The sequence below is a fragment of the Rutidosis leptorrhynchoides genome, chromosome 11 (assembly GCF_046630445.1).
Source record: "Rutidosis leptorrhynchoides isolate AG116_Rl617_1_P2 chromosome 11, CSIRO_AGI_Rlap_v1, whole genome shotgun sequence".
Classification (NCBI taxonomy): Eukaryota; Viridiplantae; Streptophyta; class Magnoliopsida; order Asterales; family Asteraceae; genus Rutidosis; species Rutidosis leptorrhynchoides.
The window spans coordinates 158,061,486-158,076,140 of record NC_092343.1 but is presented as its reverse complement, the minus strand read 5'-3'; the positions used below and the strand labels follow the sequence as shown (position 1 = coordinate 158,076,140).

General features: G+C 31.4%; 1 long non-coding RNA gene across 3 annotated transcripts; it reads left to right on the top strand.

The window, feature by feature from the left end:
- The first annotated feature begins 10,255 nt into the window (after positions 1-10,255).
- On the top strand, positions 10,256-14,190 carry LOC139876842 (uncharacterized). Of its 3 annotated transcripts, XR_011768318.1 has the most exons (7): positions 10,256-10,584; positions 11,066-11,114; positions 11,516-11,595; positions 12,645-12,718; positions 13,072-13,203; positions 13,862-13,900; positions 14,030-14,190. It is a non-coding gene; the product is annotated as an uncharacterized lncRNA (long non-coding RNA). The 3 variants fall into 3 exon arrangements; XR_011768316.1 differs by lacking the exon at positions 11,516-11,595; XR_011768317.1 differs by lacking the exon at positions 11,516-11,595 and having other exon boundaries at positions 11,066-11,134.
- Positions 14,191-14,655: the final 465 nt, after the last annotated feature.

Genomic DNA, 14,655 nt, shown 5'->3' with positions numbered 1-14,655 from the left:
AAAGTCGAAATTCTGTCCGTGTAACACTACGCGATAAATACTCAATGTAAGTTATGTTCTCCTTTTTAAATTAATGTCTCGTAGCTAAGTTATTATTATGCTTATTTAAAACGAAGTAATCATGATGTTGGGCTAAATATTTAAATTTGGGTAATTGGGCTTTGTACCATAATTGGGGTTTGGACAAAAGAACGACACTTGTGGAATTATGGATTAATAGTCTATGGAATTATTAAAACAGGGGTGGAATTATGTACAAGGACACTTGGCGTAATTGTTAACAAAGTATTAAAACCTTGGGTTACATGCAATCGATATCCTGGTGTAATTATTAAACAAAGTATTAAGACCTTGTTACAGTTTAAGTCCCCAATTAGTTGGAATATTTGACTTCGGATATAAGGATAATTTGACGAGGACACTCGCACTTTATATTTATGACTGATGGACTGTTATGGACAAAAACCAGACGGACATATTAAATAATCCAGGACAAAGGACAATTAACCCATGAGCATAAAACTAAAATCAACACGTCAAACATCATGATTACGGAAGTTTAAATAAGCATAATTCCTTTATTTTCATATTTAATTGCATTTCTAATTATCGCACTTTTATTTATTGTCATTGTATTTAATTGCATTTTTAATTATCGTACTTTTTAATTATCGCACTTTTATTTATCGCAATTTCATTATCGTTATTTATTTTACGTTTTAAATTAAGTTGTATTTATTTTTAATATTTTACATTAGGTTTTAATTGTGACTTAAAATATAAAATCGACAAACCGGTCATTAAACGGTAAACCCCCTTTTATATTATTATTATATATAAAAATATATATTTTGTACAAATATAATTGTTTAAAAATATAGTGTACGCAATAAGCCGTCTCCATGTGGAACGAACCGGACTTACTAAAAACTATACTACTCTACGATTAGGTACACTACCTATAGTGTTGTAGCAAGGTTTAGGTATATCCCATCTGTAAATAAATATATAAAACTTGTGTAATTTGTAACGTATTTAGTAATAAAAATAATAGTATTTCGTACCCCTCCGCTCGCACATCAAGTTTTTGGCGCCGCTGCCGGGGACTTCGGCGAAACGCTATAATTTTAATATATATTTGTATAAACATATTTGTATATTATTTTTAGAAAAACAATATAAAAAAAAACGTTTTGCATTCGTCGTGACTCGCGGAGTTTGTTGCCAGCTTGGATCCGCACTCGCGGAGTTTGGCCTGACACGCCTGATCAACCTAATACAGCATTAATTACGGAGTATTAATTATTATTATTTATTTAAACCCTAATTACTTTATTATTATTATAATTTAGTTTAATTTTTTTTATTAATTAGTTATAATTAGTTTTAATTAGTTTTATTAATATATAAAATTTAATACTTTTATAAAATAAATAAAAAAATATAATATTTTTTTATAAATAAATAATTTTATCACTTTTTATATATTTTTATATTTCGTAACTTTTTAATCATTTATTCGTAATGTTTAATTTTTATTCGTTCGTAATTAGTTTTAAGATTAGTTTTTGCCGTAGTTTATTTTTATTTCTAGTTTTTTAAGATTTGCCTTAAAATTCCTTAAGTGCTTTTTCTTTATACTAAGATATAGGTGCTTTAAAATTTTGCGACGCCGTTTTAAGATTTTAGTACTTTTTAAGTTATTGCCGTCTTGGATATAGAATTTCTCTAAGCTTTAATACTTTTAGACGCAACTTTTTAGATATAGTTTTTAGACTTTTAAGTCTCGATGTTTTTCTTTCTTATTTTTATTTTTCAACATTTTTCGACGCGCTCTTTTTCTTTCTTATTTCTCGCCGCTCTAGTTTTTAGGACATAGAATTTTCTATTTCTTCTCTAAAATTTCTTTAAACTTCGACGAAAAATTATTTTAAGAGGTTAAATTGATAGACATCCAAATTTTCTGCTTCGTAGTAATAGTTGGATTTGTTAGTCGCTGAGTTGTGAGCTTCCGATTTAAAGGGTTCTGGCTCCCTGCTACATCTTTTGGCTATTCGAAACGTGGGCAAAAGCAGAAAAGTCTATTAATTTGATAACTTATATAATTTTTATCTTTTATAACTAATAGGATAATTAATAAATACACCACATTGTAGCTAAAATTTAGTAAAAAAAAAGTGTATTATGGAAAATTTTGAGAATATGTTGGAAACTCTTTCTGACATGCGAAATCAATTAAATCAATACTCTCAAACGAGTGTTGATGACAATTCGTTCAGTCAATCTTGGATCACGAATGACGAAACAATAACTGGTTGTGAAATCTGTGGAGATTATCACTCAACATGGGAATGTTATTATTACGTTCCTATGGAAAATTACGCACCCACGGAACCTGAATGGAATGATTATGAAGAATACAATTCAAATTGGGATTATTCCCAAGAATATATCCAAACTCAACAACCAGAAGACGAGAAAAATTATGTGTCTGAAAATCTTTTAGACAATATGAAAATCAAACTCGAAGAACTCGATGCTCAAAATGAACAAATGAGAGAGTTTGTAAATCGGCAAGCTGAAACTCTATCAGATTACACACCTGTTGATCTGAGGAGTATTGTGCAAGAAAATCTCATATCATTGAATTTTGATGAATTCGAGAGCTCCGAAATCACCAATTATCCCGGTGATACTTTTTATTCAGCTTTACCAATTTCACAACATATCGACACATTAGCCTCTACCGACGAAATCATCGATCCATCAATGGATGAAGAAGAAGTAAGGGTGACAAATTGGTACTCTTGGGAAAATGATAACATTGAAAATTCTACCCCCAAGACCAAAGTGGTGGGACCGATAAGTACCGTTAATGAAGAAGAATCTACTTCGAACCCGAAATTCACCATTCCACAACCTTCCAACCCAATATTCTCAATAGATGAGTCATCTATCGAAGATGAACTACGAGCTGTAATAGATAATGACACCTTGGATTTCACCCAATTGGGTAATAGAGGTGAAAACTTTGATCCCGAGAATAAACGGAAGGAAATGTTAGGAATTGTCCACCCTATAGAAATATGTATGTCGGTGTATATCGATCCATTTGACCAAGAACCAGAAAAGAGATGTATCCATTTACTAAAAGCTACACTTAAAAAAGAATTAAGCAGTGACGATCGGGTGGTTCTAAACTTTAAACCCATTGATATATTATACACCACCCGAGATGTAAATAACTGGCTCACTATTTTAATTCATGGAACTTATTCTACCGACTTCACATATCGTCAGCTAAGTGTGGGGAAGTCTAACCCCACTTAATGTTAAATTAGGGGTTCGAGTTAGTGCATAACTCGATAATAAACATGCATAATAAGTAAGGGTAAAAGACACATTTTCAAATATTAACAAACAGCTCAGAAAATTAGCCGTTTTTGAAGAAAAAAAAACATGTGTGATAAAACAAGAAGGAATGAACGATGAGGCGCGTCATCTATTATTCGACGAGCTTTGTAATTACAAACTGGGTATTTTCAATCACTTTTCTACACTAATCACCCTCATGAATTTATAATTATAGCCCGATTTCATGCAAATGGGGGCATTGCATGATCTCAAGTGTGGGGAAGGGTTATAAATTCTCTCGGGTTTATACTTGGCTTATTTTCTAAATTTTGTGAAAATTTTAAAAATTTTCAAATAAATGAATTCAAAATCATGTTTATACATATTTATGAACGATGAAAACTAGGTGTTAATACCGAAATTATTGTTACCTCGGAAAGGACATAAATTGAGAAACACCCTAAAACGATTGAATTCATTTAAAATGGAATAAAGGAGAATAAAAAGGCAAAGAAAGAAACTAAGTGTGGGGAGAATGTAAAAAAGTTATTCAATTGAAAACTATCTATCACATGGTTTTGTAAAATTATTGCAGGTGCTTTTATTTTAGACTAAATTAACTGGTTTACCTGATTTACTGTAAGAAAGATGGATCTACACGATGAATCAATTCCATCATTAAAAGGAAGTAAAGTCTTCCGAAAAAGACACGCGCTTCTTGATTTAGGTCAGGAAGTTGTCGTCCAGACCAGCTGTAGGTTGACGAAAAATCTAGAAAAGTCATCTCTAAAATCAGCAGGAAATCCACGAACCTCAGCATCAAACAGGGTCGCCAAGTGGTCAGACTTATCCTAACCATGAGAGGATCTGTCTCGTAAAATGGGGAGGGCGCCATGCAAATTAGCTTGATAAGACTAATGAATCAGACCCCCAGAAAGGATAATCTCCTTAAAGATTAAAAATCAGCATTTAATCCTGATATTACTCAATCCTTGAGATTGACCTTAAAGATTGAGAATTACAAACTCATGGAATTCGATGATATCTAAACTCGAGCTTGAACGAGAAAATATTTTGATCAAAATACAAACCAATTTGTTTTCTAAAAACCTATTTTCAATGCATTCATTACCATTGAACGTAAAATCCTAGGAATTCACCTGGAAATCATTAGGTCACCTGAACCAAATCGGGTGTCAACCGTAAGAACGGTGGTAGCATAGCATGGTCGAAGACAGGACCTTGTGCCAGACCGAAAAATCATAGGGTGATCTTTACTATTTCTCCTACAAAGGATAGTAATTGCATCTGACACGTTTTTGGATCATGAACAAATGCATGTCATTAGACATTGCCTTACCAGTTTCTTGTTCATCGCTTTCCTTTACAACCGGATGGTAGTTTGCCGAAAGGTAATATACGGAACAAGTAAACTGGATGTGTGCTTTCCGATACAGGGATAGCAGTGGATTACACGAACCTAAAAGTTTTTAGCCAAAATATTGATCCACAAATATATTTTGCAACACCGATGGTGGGTCAAATCAGAAAACTTATCTAGGGTAAAAGCTAGATTGAATTTTCAAAAGATCAAATGTTTTCATAAAGATCCAATTTCCTTAATGGATCTAAATTTTCATAGTCATGTGGGACTGTAAACCACAATTTTATTATCATTGTCTATATCGCCGTATCAAAATCACCGATGTATAAAGTGTGAAGAATAAAGAAGTGATTCGTGTGATTTAATTTCAAGTTATGTATTGCTTGAGGACAAGCAACGTTCAAGTGTGGGGATATTTGATAGTGCTCTAAATGAATATATATTTTGTAGCAATATCCTCCCAATATGTAAATTATTTAGTTGTAATTGTTCTATTTTAAGTTGTAATCGTTTATATTAAATAAGTGCGAAGACAAAAGGCGAAAACGACGATTTGAAGACGTAAATGACCAAAAAGCTCAAATGTACAAGATACAATCCAAGTGGTTCAAATTATTGATGAGAAACGTCTAAAAATGACAAGAGTACAAGTTGCGGAGCGCAAAGTACAAGATATTAAATTATACGAAAGGACGTTCGAAAATTCGGAACCGAGACCTGAGCCAACTATCAACGCGCGACGCAACGGAGAGAAAATTATGAGTCAACTATGCACAAGAATATAATATAATATTTAAATAATTATATAAATTGTTTATATATTATATATATTTAAATATAACGTCGACAAGCAAATGGCCAACATTTGGTGAGCTGAATTCCTGACCTCCGCACTCGCGGAGCATTTAGCCTATAAACCTCCACGATCGCGGAGCACACCAGGATCAAAATTTCCTATAAAAGGCACGAGCTTTCTGCCGAGTTAAACACACCAAAAAAATAATAATACTCCGTAATATATAATAACCAAATATATATATATATATATATATATATATATATATATATATATATATATATATATATATATATATATATATATATATATATATATATATATATATAGTATAGGTTAGTTTTATATTAGATTAGTTTCGGTTATGTAAAAGTTATTTTTACGAGTTCTAAAGTCGAAATTCTGTCCGTGTAACACTACGCGATAAATACTCAATGTAAGTTATGTTCTCCTTTTTAAATTAATGTCTCGTAGCTAAGTTATTATTATGCTTATTTAAAACGAAGTAAACATGATGTTGGGCTAAATATTTAAATTTGGGTAATTGGGCTTTGTACCATAATTGGGGTTTGGACAAAAGAACGACACTTGTAGAAATTAGACTATGGGCTATTAATGGGCTTTATATTTGTTTAACTAAATGATAGTTTGTTAATTTTAATATAAAGATTTACAATTGGACGTACTTATAAATAACCATATACACTCGATCGGACACGATGGGCGGGATATTTATATGTACGAATAATCGTTCATTTAACCGGACACGGGAATGGATTAATAGTCTATGGAATTATTAAAACAGGGGTGGAATTATGTACAAGGACACTTGGCGTAATTGTTAACAAAGTATTAAAACCTTGGGTTACATGCAGTCGATATCCTGGTGTAATTATTAAACAAAGTATTAAGACCTTGTTACAGTTTAAGTCCCCAATTAGTTGGAATATTTGACTTCGGATATAAGGATAATTTGACGAGGACACTCGCACTTTATATTTATGACTGATGGACTGTTATGGACAAAAACCAGACGGACATATTAAATAATCCAGGACAAAGGACAATTAACCCATGGGCATAAAACTAAAATCAACACGTCAACATCATGATTACGGAAGTTTAAATAAGCATAATTCCGTTATTTTCATATTTAATTGCATTTCTAATTATCGCACTTTTATTTATTGGCATTGTATTTAATTGCACTTTTAATTATCGTACTTTTTAATTATCGCACTTTTATTTATCGCAATTTCATTATCGTTATTTATTTTACGTTTTAAATTAAGTTGTATTTATTTTTAATATTTTACATTAGGTTTTAATTGTGACTTAAAATATAAAATCGACAAACCGGTCATTAAACGGTAAACCCCCTTTTATATTATTATTATATATAAAAATATATATTTTGTACAAATATAATTGTTTAAAAATATAGTGTACGCAATAAGCCGTCTCCCTGTGGAACGAACCGGACTTACTAAAAACTATACTACTCTACGATTAGGTACACTGCCTATAGTGTTGTAGCAAGGTTTAGGTATATCCCATCTGTAAATAAATATATAAAACTTGTGTAATTTGTAACGTATTTCGTAATAAAAATAATAGTATTTCGTACCCCTCCGCTCGCACATCAGTTAGTATCTATTTCATTTCAGTCTCTAAATATATTGCAAAGATTATCATATAGGCAAGAAGTTAATCACCATTTTAGGTGTCAAAATAGTCGGGTCAAACGAGTTTGCAACTCGAGTAACTATTAGAACATAATGATGTGAATTTCTACACAAGTTCTTACAATCATTAATCATATAGTCAAAAATTGATCATCATTTTAGGTGTCAAAATAGTCGGGTCAAACGAGTTTGCAACTCAAGTAACTATTAGAACATAATGATGTGAATTTCTACACGGTTCTTACATTCATTAATCATTCGAGCAGATATGCAATGTTAGTTAGTTAACAGAGCGTCAATATGTTAGTTAACTAATACATCTTCCTTCCTCATTTGTTTGTCAACAAGTTTCGAGGTTAGCAGCGCGCTGCGGCGGCCAACCTCTCAATTTTTTTATATATAACATAATTAATCAGCTTTTCGTTGTACTAAACGTTGATAACCCTAACAAAATCAAAGAGAATATATGTTACAAATCAATAATTAAAAGCAATCTAATTTGAATATTCTTGTTATATAATACTCCGTAGTAAAGTGTGGGAGTAGGAAAAAAAATCTCTTTATCTATACTTCTATACTATATATAATAACAAACACAAAAAAAACATCATCTAAATTTCTATCAGCTAATCCTAGCCTTTCATTCTTAAAATTCCCTTTAATCTACACCCTTAAAATCTCCACATCATGATTATGACCTCATAATCTCAATGATTAACACTAATTTGACTAAATTAGCCTTCATGAAAAAAGTACGGTATCAATAGAAAAAATAGGGGTTCTTTAATTTTCAAATCATTCACTATACAGTTACATAAAAAAACCCTAATCTCTTTTGAAGAACACACGCCAATCTTCAAGAACGAAAATCAATTCATTCATTCATCTACGTCCAGTAGGCACACGGTAAAGGCACAAGAAGATATCTTTTGATTTTCGAAATCAATTAAACAATACTCTTAATCGGGAAGAATTGTATTTGGACAATTAAGATTCGATTGTTTGAGTGCGATATCATCTAACCTAAGGATTTATTGAATCTCATTGCAGCGATTGTCTTTTTGTGTGTGCTAAAACGACAACATGAGCTCTAATCATCGATTCAAGCTTAAATTGAAGTAAGTTAAACTGCTGATACATCATAAGCATCACCGTTTAGCTTCGCCGGTGGTCAATTTCTAACCCTAACATCTTTTGATTTGAGATCCGTGATTTAATTTTTTAGGTCATAAAATGAAAATCAAATTGAACCGATTCTGTTAAATTAAAGCTTAGTTATGATGTATCAGTGTTTATAATGTTTCAGTGTTAATTTTGATTATACGATTGATTGTATTTGAAGTATGTGTGTGAATATGAATTTTCAAATAAACTTAGGTGTAATAATGTTGGATTACTTTAGTTTTATCTGGTTTTGGGGACTGTTCAGTTTAATATTTATCTGCTTATTGTTTAATTCAAGGTACATAAACAATCATAAACAATTCCAAACAATCTGTTGCAAACTGTTTGTTTTCTTAGAACGAGTGGCTTAAACTAAGCATGTCGAAGTTTACTAAGATGTAAAGCATTTTGATCACGCAACCGAGACGATTTTAGACGTGTTTTATATGAACACAATTTTCAGACTCTGCTCTTTCGACCCGTTTAAGAAGCACTTAATACAAATCAAATTGACCCATTTTTGTGTATATGGGTTGAAAAGGCCAACCTCTAGATATGCACAAATGACGTACTAGATCTATGTGTTTCAGTAATTCAGCTAAAACTCATGTTTGTTTTGGTCATAAAGGTATAACAATTGTAGAAAATGGTTATTTTGCAGAGCATTTCATCATTTGTTGGTACACGATTAGATGAACAATTTAACTCTGTCACTAACCATTGAAGTTCATATGATTCGAGAAACAAGTGCGCTATATACGCAAAATCAAAAAAAAAATTGGTTGGGACTTTGGCAGATTTGTTAAGACAGTGTACTTCTTTAATGGACCTCCATCTCCTTTCAAGGTTCGATTTGTTCTTCTATGTGTGTTTTTCTGTACCTTTTAAAACTGGAAAATTAGGTAACCATGGAAAGTTGGCTACTGGGTCAAAATAAGTTTTGGGTAGGTTTTTTTTAAATTTTTATGATGTATTTTGAGCTTACACAGTTAATTTGTGAATTATAATATAGGTCACATCTTCAATTCTTATTAAGCGTGTAAATGGATGGTGAAAATTTTTGAAATTAAATATTGGTTGGATGATTAGACTTAAATATATGATATGAGATAAGTTTCCACACCATATTCAATTAATTAGTGTTTAGTAGCATTTCTCTTGAGTTGACCAATTGCTGATATTACCAAACATTTTTGTGCAGGTACTTGATGTTCATAAGAGTCTTGGGCCCATAACGGATGTTATTATGGGGTATCAACCACGAAACTTAAATAAAACATAGATACCAACGATGCAAAAAATAAAGTTAAAATTTTGTCATTAAAATGTAAACAAACCACAAGTACGAATGGCATAATTTTTTCTAAGAAAATTGCTATATAGTACATAAATTTGTGAGGTGACCAGGGCCCTCTCCTGCCCTTGGTAATTAATATTAATATGTTATATTCTTTTACAAGACTTAAACGAATTTACTTTAGAAGAGATAATATGAGTACTTTGCGGGTAAAAACGACCCTTAAGGAGTTGCAAGCTACAATAGTTAAAAAAGAGAATGTAATTGTTCTAAGTTCTAACAATTCAATTTTTGATAAGTCTTTAAAAAAATCCCGCGAATTCGCGGATCTTAAGCTAGTATTATAATAACAAAGCTAAAAATAGATCATTTAAATTCAAACCACTAATTCTAGCCTCCCATTATTATTAACATCGATAATTCAGACCATCCAAATTTTCTAATCACCTCATAATCATCTTGATTAGCAATAATGAGACTATAATACTCTCAAAATTAAAAAAAAAAAAAAAAAAGGACTGGAGAAAATAACAAAATTAGGGGTCTAGAACATATCATTCATTCACGACTTACTTTCAGAGTAAAAAAACCCTAACTTTCTCCCCCAAAATACTCGACCAAAAACAAAATCAAATCTGAATTTCGTCCACAATTTCGATCCGTACGAACGTTTAACAGGAAGAATAATGGTTGCTGTTGTAAATCATCAGGTCAGGAAGATTAATGGGTTTGAGTCAGATTCTGATGTAGTTTCTGATGTAGATCAAATATAACAGAAAGAGTAATGGGTTTGAGTCAGTTTATGCTGTATATAGGTTAGTGTTGAAAATTATTATGATGATTAAAGGCGCTGTAAACAATAATCAGATTTGTAATTAGACTAGCCGCTGTAAAGGATAATCAGGTTAGTCTTCAAAATTATTATGATTATGATTAAAGGGTAGATAATGGCCATTACAAATCTGTTCTTTATATGTGTTTTAAGCTTATGTATCCTAGATTTGAAGGCATAATTTCATATGCTACGATTATGAATATGAATGCTTCTTTATCATAGATTTGTATCTCTTATGTTTATGAGTAAAGATGATTCTTTACTCGATACATTTTTTATATCATGTGGTTATGAGTATGGATGCTTCTGATTTTGTGACTTTATAACCCTTGCGAAATCATCTTACAAGTTCAAGAATTTAGTGCATTAAAATAATCTATTCTTCACTAATCCTTGATACAATTTCCAGTTAGATTAGAAAATCTATTTTATAATTTGATGTTTATTTAAGGTCTATTTATTTGATTAAAGATTAGATCTTTATGGTGTAATAATTTTTTTGATAGGTTTTTTGTGTTGTGGTATACATCTGATCTTAAACTAATTTCAGGGTGTTTCGACATTGGTACACATCGTTGAATCTTTTCACTTTGACGAAGGTATTTTTCCGTTTGTTGAGGTTTGTATTTCTATTTCACCATCTTAAGGATTTATCATGTAGTCGTGTATGGGTTGCACAATGGATGGGTTGGGCCGGGTTGACTTTAATTTTTCTTGGCCAAAGAAATAATTTTTCTTCTGTTCTACAGATATTAAGTGTGTCACAGTCAAATATGATTACAAAACCTAAATCAATGAAATGGTTCAGATATTTTTGCTCAATAAAACACCAATTTGGTACATTAGATATCAAGGGTAATTTTTCTGAGCTACATTAGTAATATGAATTCAATCTTCTGAGCTACATTAGTAGACCAAGAACAGTTGTTTTTGTTCGATTAACATGTGTGTTGAGGTCGTCGATTTTCCTTTATTGTTCGTTTACTTATTTTATTAGCAGTTTCTTTGAGTTTTCTTACTTCGGGCTTTGTCTTTGCAACCCCGAGTGTAACGGTCACACCCCAGCCCTACATATAACAGGTATCTCATATCAGTACATTATTAAAAATATATGTTAATGAGATTTTGATTACAATAGCGAGAGCATTGCGTCACAACAAGATTGTAAAGCAGTAGCTATCATGTCAGTTTCACCAATACATTCAAAATATTAGTCTGCCCCACCATCAGTCACCCGCTTTATGACCTAAAGACAAAATCAACATGGCAACTTTGTTACATAATCAGTTTACATTAACAATTACTCTTATATAGTTTTTATTGAGCATAAATAGTTGTAATGATTGAAAACGGAAGCTAGGTTTTGTAATCAGATTTGACGTGACTATGTCTGGCAAACGGGTCAGGTTGGGTCGGTTTGGGTAACGGGTCAAAATGATTTTGGGTCAAAATGGGTCATAGGTCAAACGTGTCAATTTTTTAAATGGTCAGGTTGGGTCGGTTTGGGTAACGGGTCGAAACGGGTCACATGTCAATTGGGTCAATTGGGTTACATCGCTTTTTTTTTTTTTTACATTTATTACATTATTTTAGTTATTATTATTTTTATTTATTATATATACATAAGAAGTATTAATATACATAATAAATGTTATAACCATGAATGCTTTCATAAATTTTTGACGGATGAAACTTTTTATGCTCGGCCCATTTGACCTATTAACAAAACCCATTAGACCTATTTCTATTTATTGATCTTTGAGTATTGATACCCATTAGACCCGTTCCTTTATTTTTTGTATAGATTTCAATAGGTTGGAGAGAAACCCATTTGAATCTTTTTTTAAGTTTTGATTTACATTCCTAATTTTTTTCAAGACCAAATTGACTCGAAAGCTTGACCCATTGGACCCGAATTTGAGTGTTTAGGTCTCAGTTTCCAGGTATAGACGTGACACACTTAATATCTGTTAAGGTACCAAACTATCTGAATATGAAATGGTTTAGATATCAAGGGTAATTTTCTGAGCTACATTAGTAATATGAATTCAATTTATGAACTGTTAACAATATGAAATATTTACCTTTGCTCACATTTTGTTAACAATCTCAATTTATTATTGTTCAAGGACATCTTGGGTGGACCCTCATGGCCATTCTTTGACTAAACATTCTTGGATGTAGATTGGCACTCATACTGCAAGTATTACTTCACTTCCTCAAATTATATTTCCATTCTGTCTTTGTTGGTTTCATTGTAAGTCAATTTTTAAAACAAAAGCTAATTGAATTAAAACTAAAGGGATAATTATATATCTTTGTTGGATGAGAAAATATTTCCATGCCCTTTATGTAGAATCGAAAAGATTAAAATAGAATCGAATTCAATCTTAATTCATTGACGATTTTATATGGCAATATGATTCTCATCCAACAAACATTAATTAACTTGTAAGTAAACTTCCTAGACTTTTTATGTAATTTAGAGTACTTTAATTAACTTGAAGGATTATAGTTAAACATGAATTTTCTTTCAATATTTGTTATTGTTGGAAGGACATCAATTATATTTGAACTGAAGAGATATGCTTCTGATCTTGGCTGCTGGTATAGAAGAAAGTTTACACAACCATCTTTTACATCACAGAATCTTGTCACCAACCTTTTGTTTTCCATATTCAACATCAGGTTATTTCTTCGTTTTGATGTTATCTTAATCTTTAGTGGTATCAAAGTATTAAGAGATAGCAAATGGGTTCACTATAAAGCAGCATTTTTAGAATGATTGAATGGGTCAGTTTGTGTTGCCGGAATACATTAATTGTGTGATATTTGAACTTTAAAGTTCTATGGGTATTGGAAAATTGTTTATTTTTTGTTGGTTTATACTTTATAGATTACTTTGCTTAAGGAACTTTTCTGTGACGTTGAAATTAAATTTTTGTACAAAGGTAATTTTTGATGTTAACCTTTTTGTTCTTTCTTTCTTTTGTTTTCATCCACCACCATATTAATTACGAAGATACAAACAAAGAATAGTTTAATATGATTGTTCGAGTCTTGTACATGTTAGGTTCATAAACTTATTAAAGCTGAAACAATTCAAACGGGTCGAACATATCAAAGGTGACCCAAAGTGAATGGTAGTGATAAATCCAACACAAAAATTGAGAGATCCACCATTTTCATACATTGCTGAGTTGTCCAAAGTGAATTAAAGTGAAGTTGGTCAACTTGGTAACACAGATAATGTACTTTGTTCATTAGCATACTTTATGCAACAATTATCCTAATTTAACTTGCGTTTACAATATGATGTTTACCTTTTTTTTAATATGGACAACAGTTTGCTACCTCACAAACATTGCTTGTCCCTAATACAAAGGTAATTCAGGAAGTTTTTTTTGTTCATTTTTTTTTTATTCATTTGTCACACGTGTATAATGTATCATATGAGGAAGTAACAATTCATGTTACAAGGTGTGTAATATGCTTATGTTTGACTATTGGTTAGGAAGCTCCAGCTATTTGAGGTACCAAACTGGTGTCCATATCCAACATTACCAATTCTTTGCTGCTCATTGCCCATGGAACGGAGAAGCCAAACTGTGTGTTTCCTTAAGCACCCTATAAGTGGTAATATGAGTTGGATGTTGGGTCGAAAGAGGATTGTCATTCTTTTATCTAATATGTTGTGTTTTAGAATGCTATGGTTTCAAACTTTGACATAGCGTCAAAGAAGGTGATACATCAAAGAAGTGATAGGACAATGGAAGGAATCTTCATAAGATGTGGGATGCCAATATTATTCTAGTAGGCTTAGACTAAAGATGTTATATATGGTTCTTTGATTTGTTATAGTTATTGGATTGTTATAAAAACCAATTTCTTGAATATTACAACTAGAGTCAATTTGATTAGTTCAATATGACTTTTGTGCACTTGGTTGAAGTTTCATTTTTAGTTTATGGAGTTGTGGTATATGTAGAGGAGTTAACCGGAGATTTTTAATGGGTAATTTAGTATCACGAAATGTGGCACATAGCTATAATTAGATTATGATGCTATTTTTCTTTTTTATGGTTAAATGATTTGGGAGTAACATTATACTACTTTACTATCTCACATAACCATAATTTT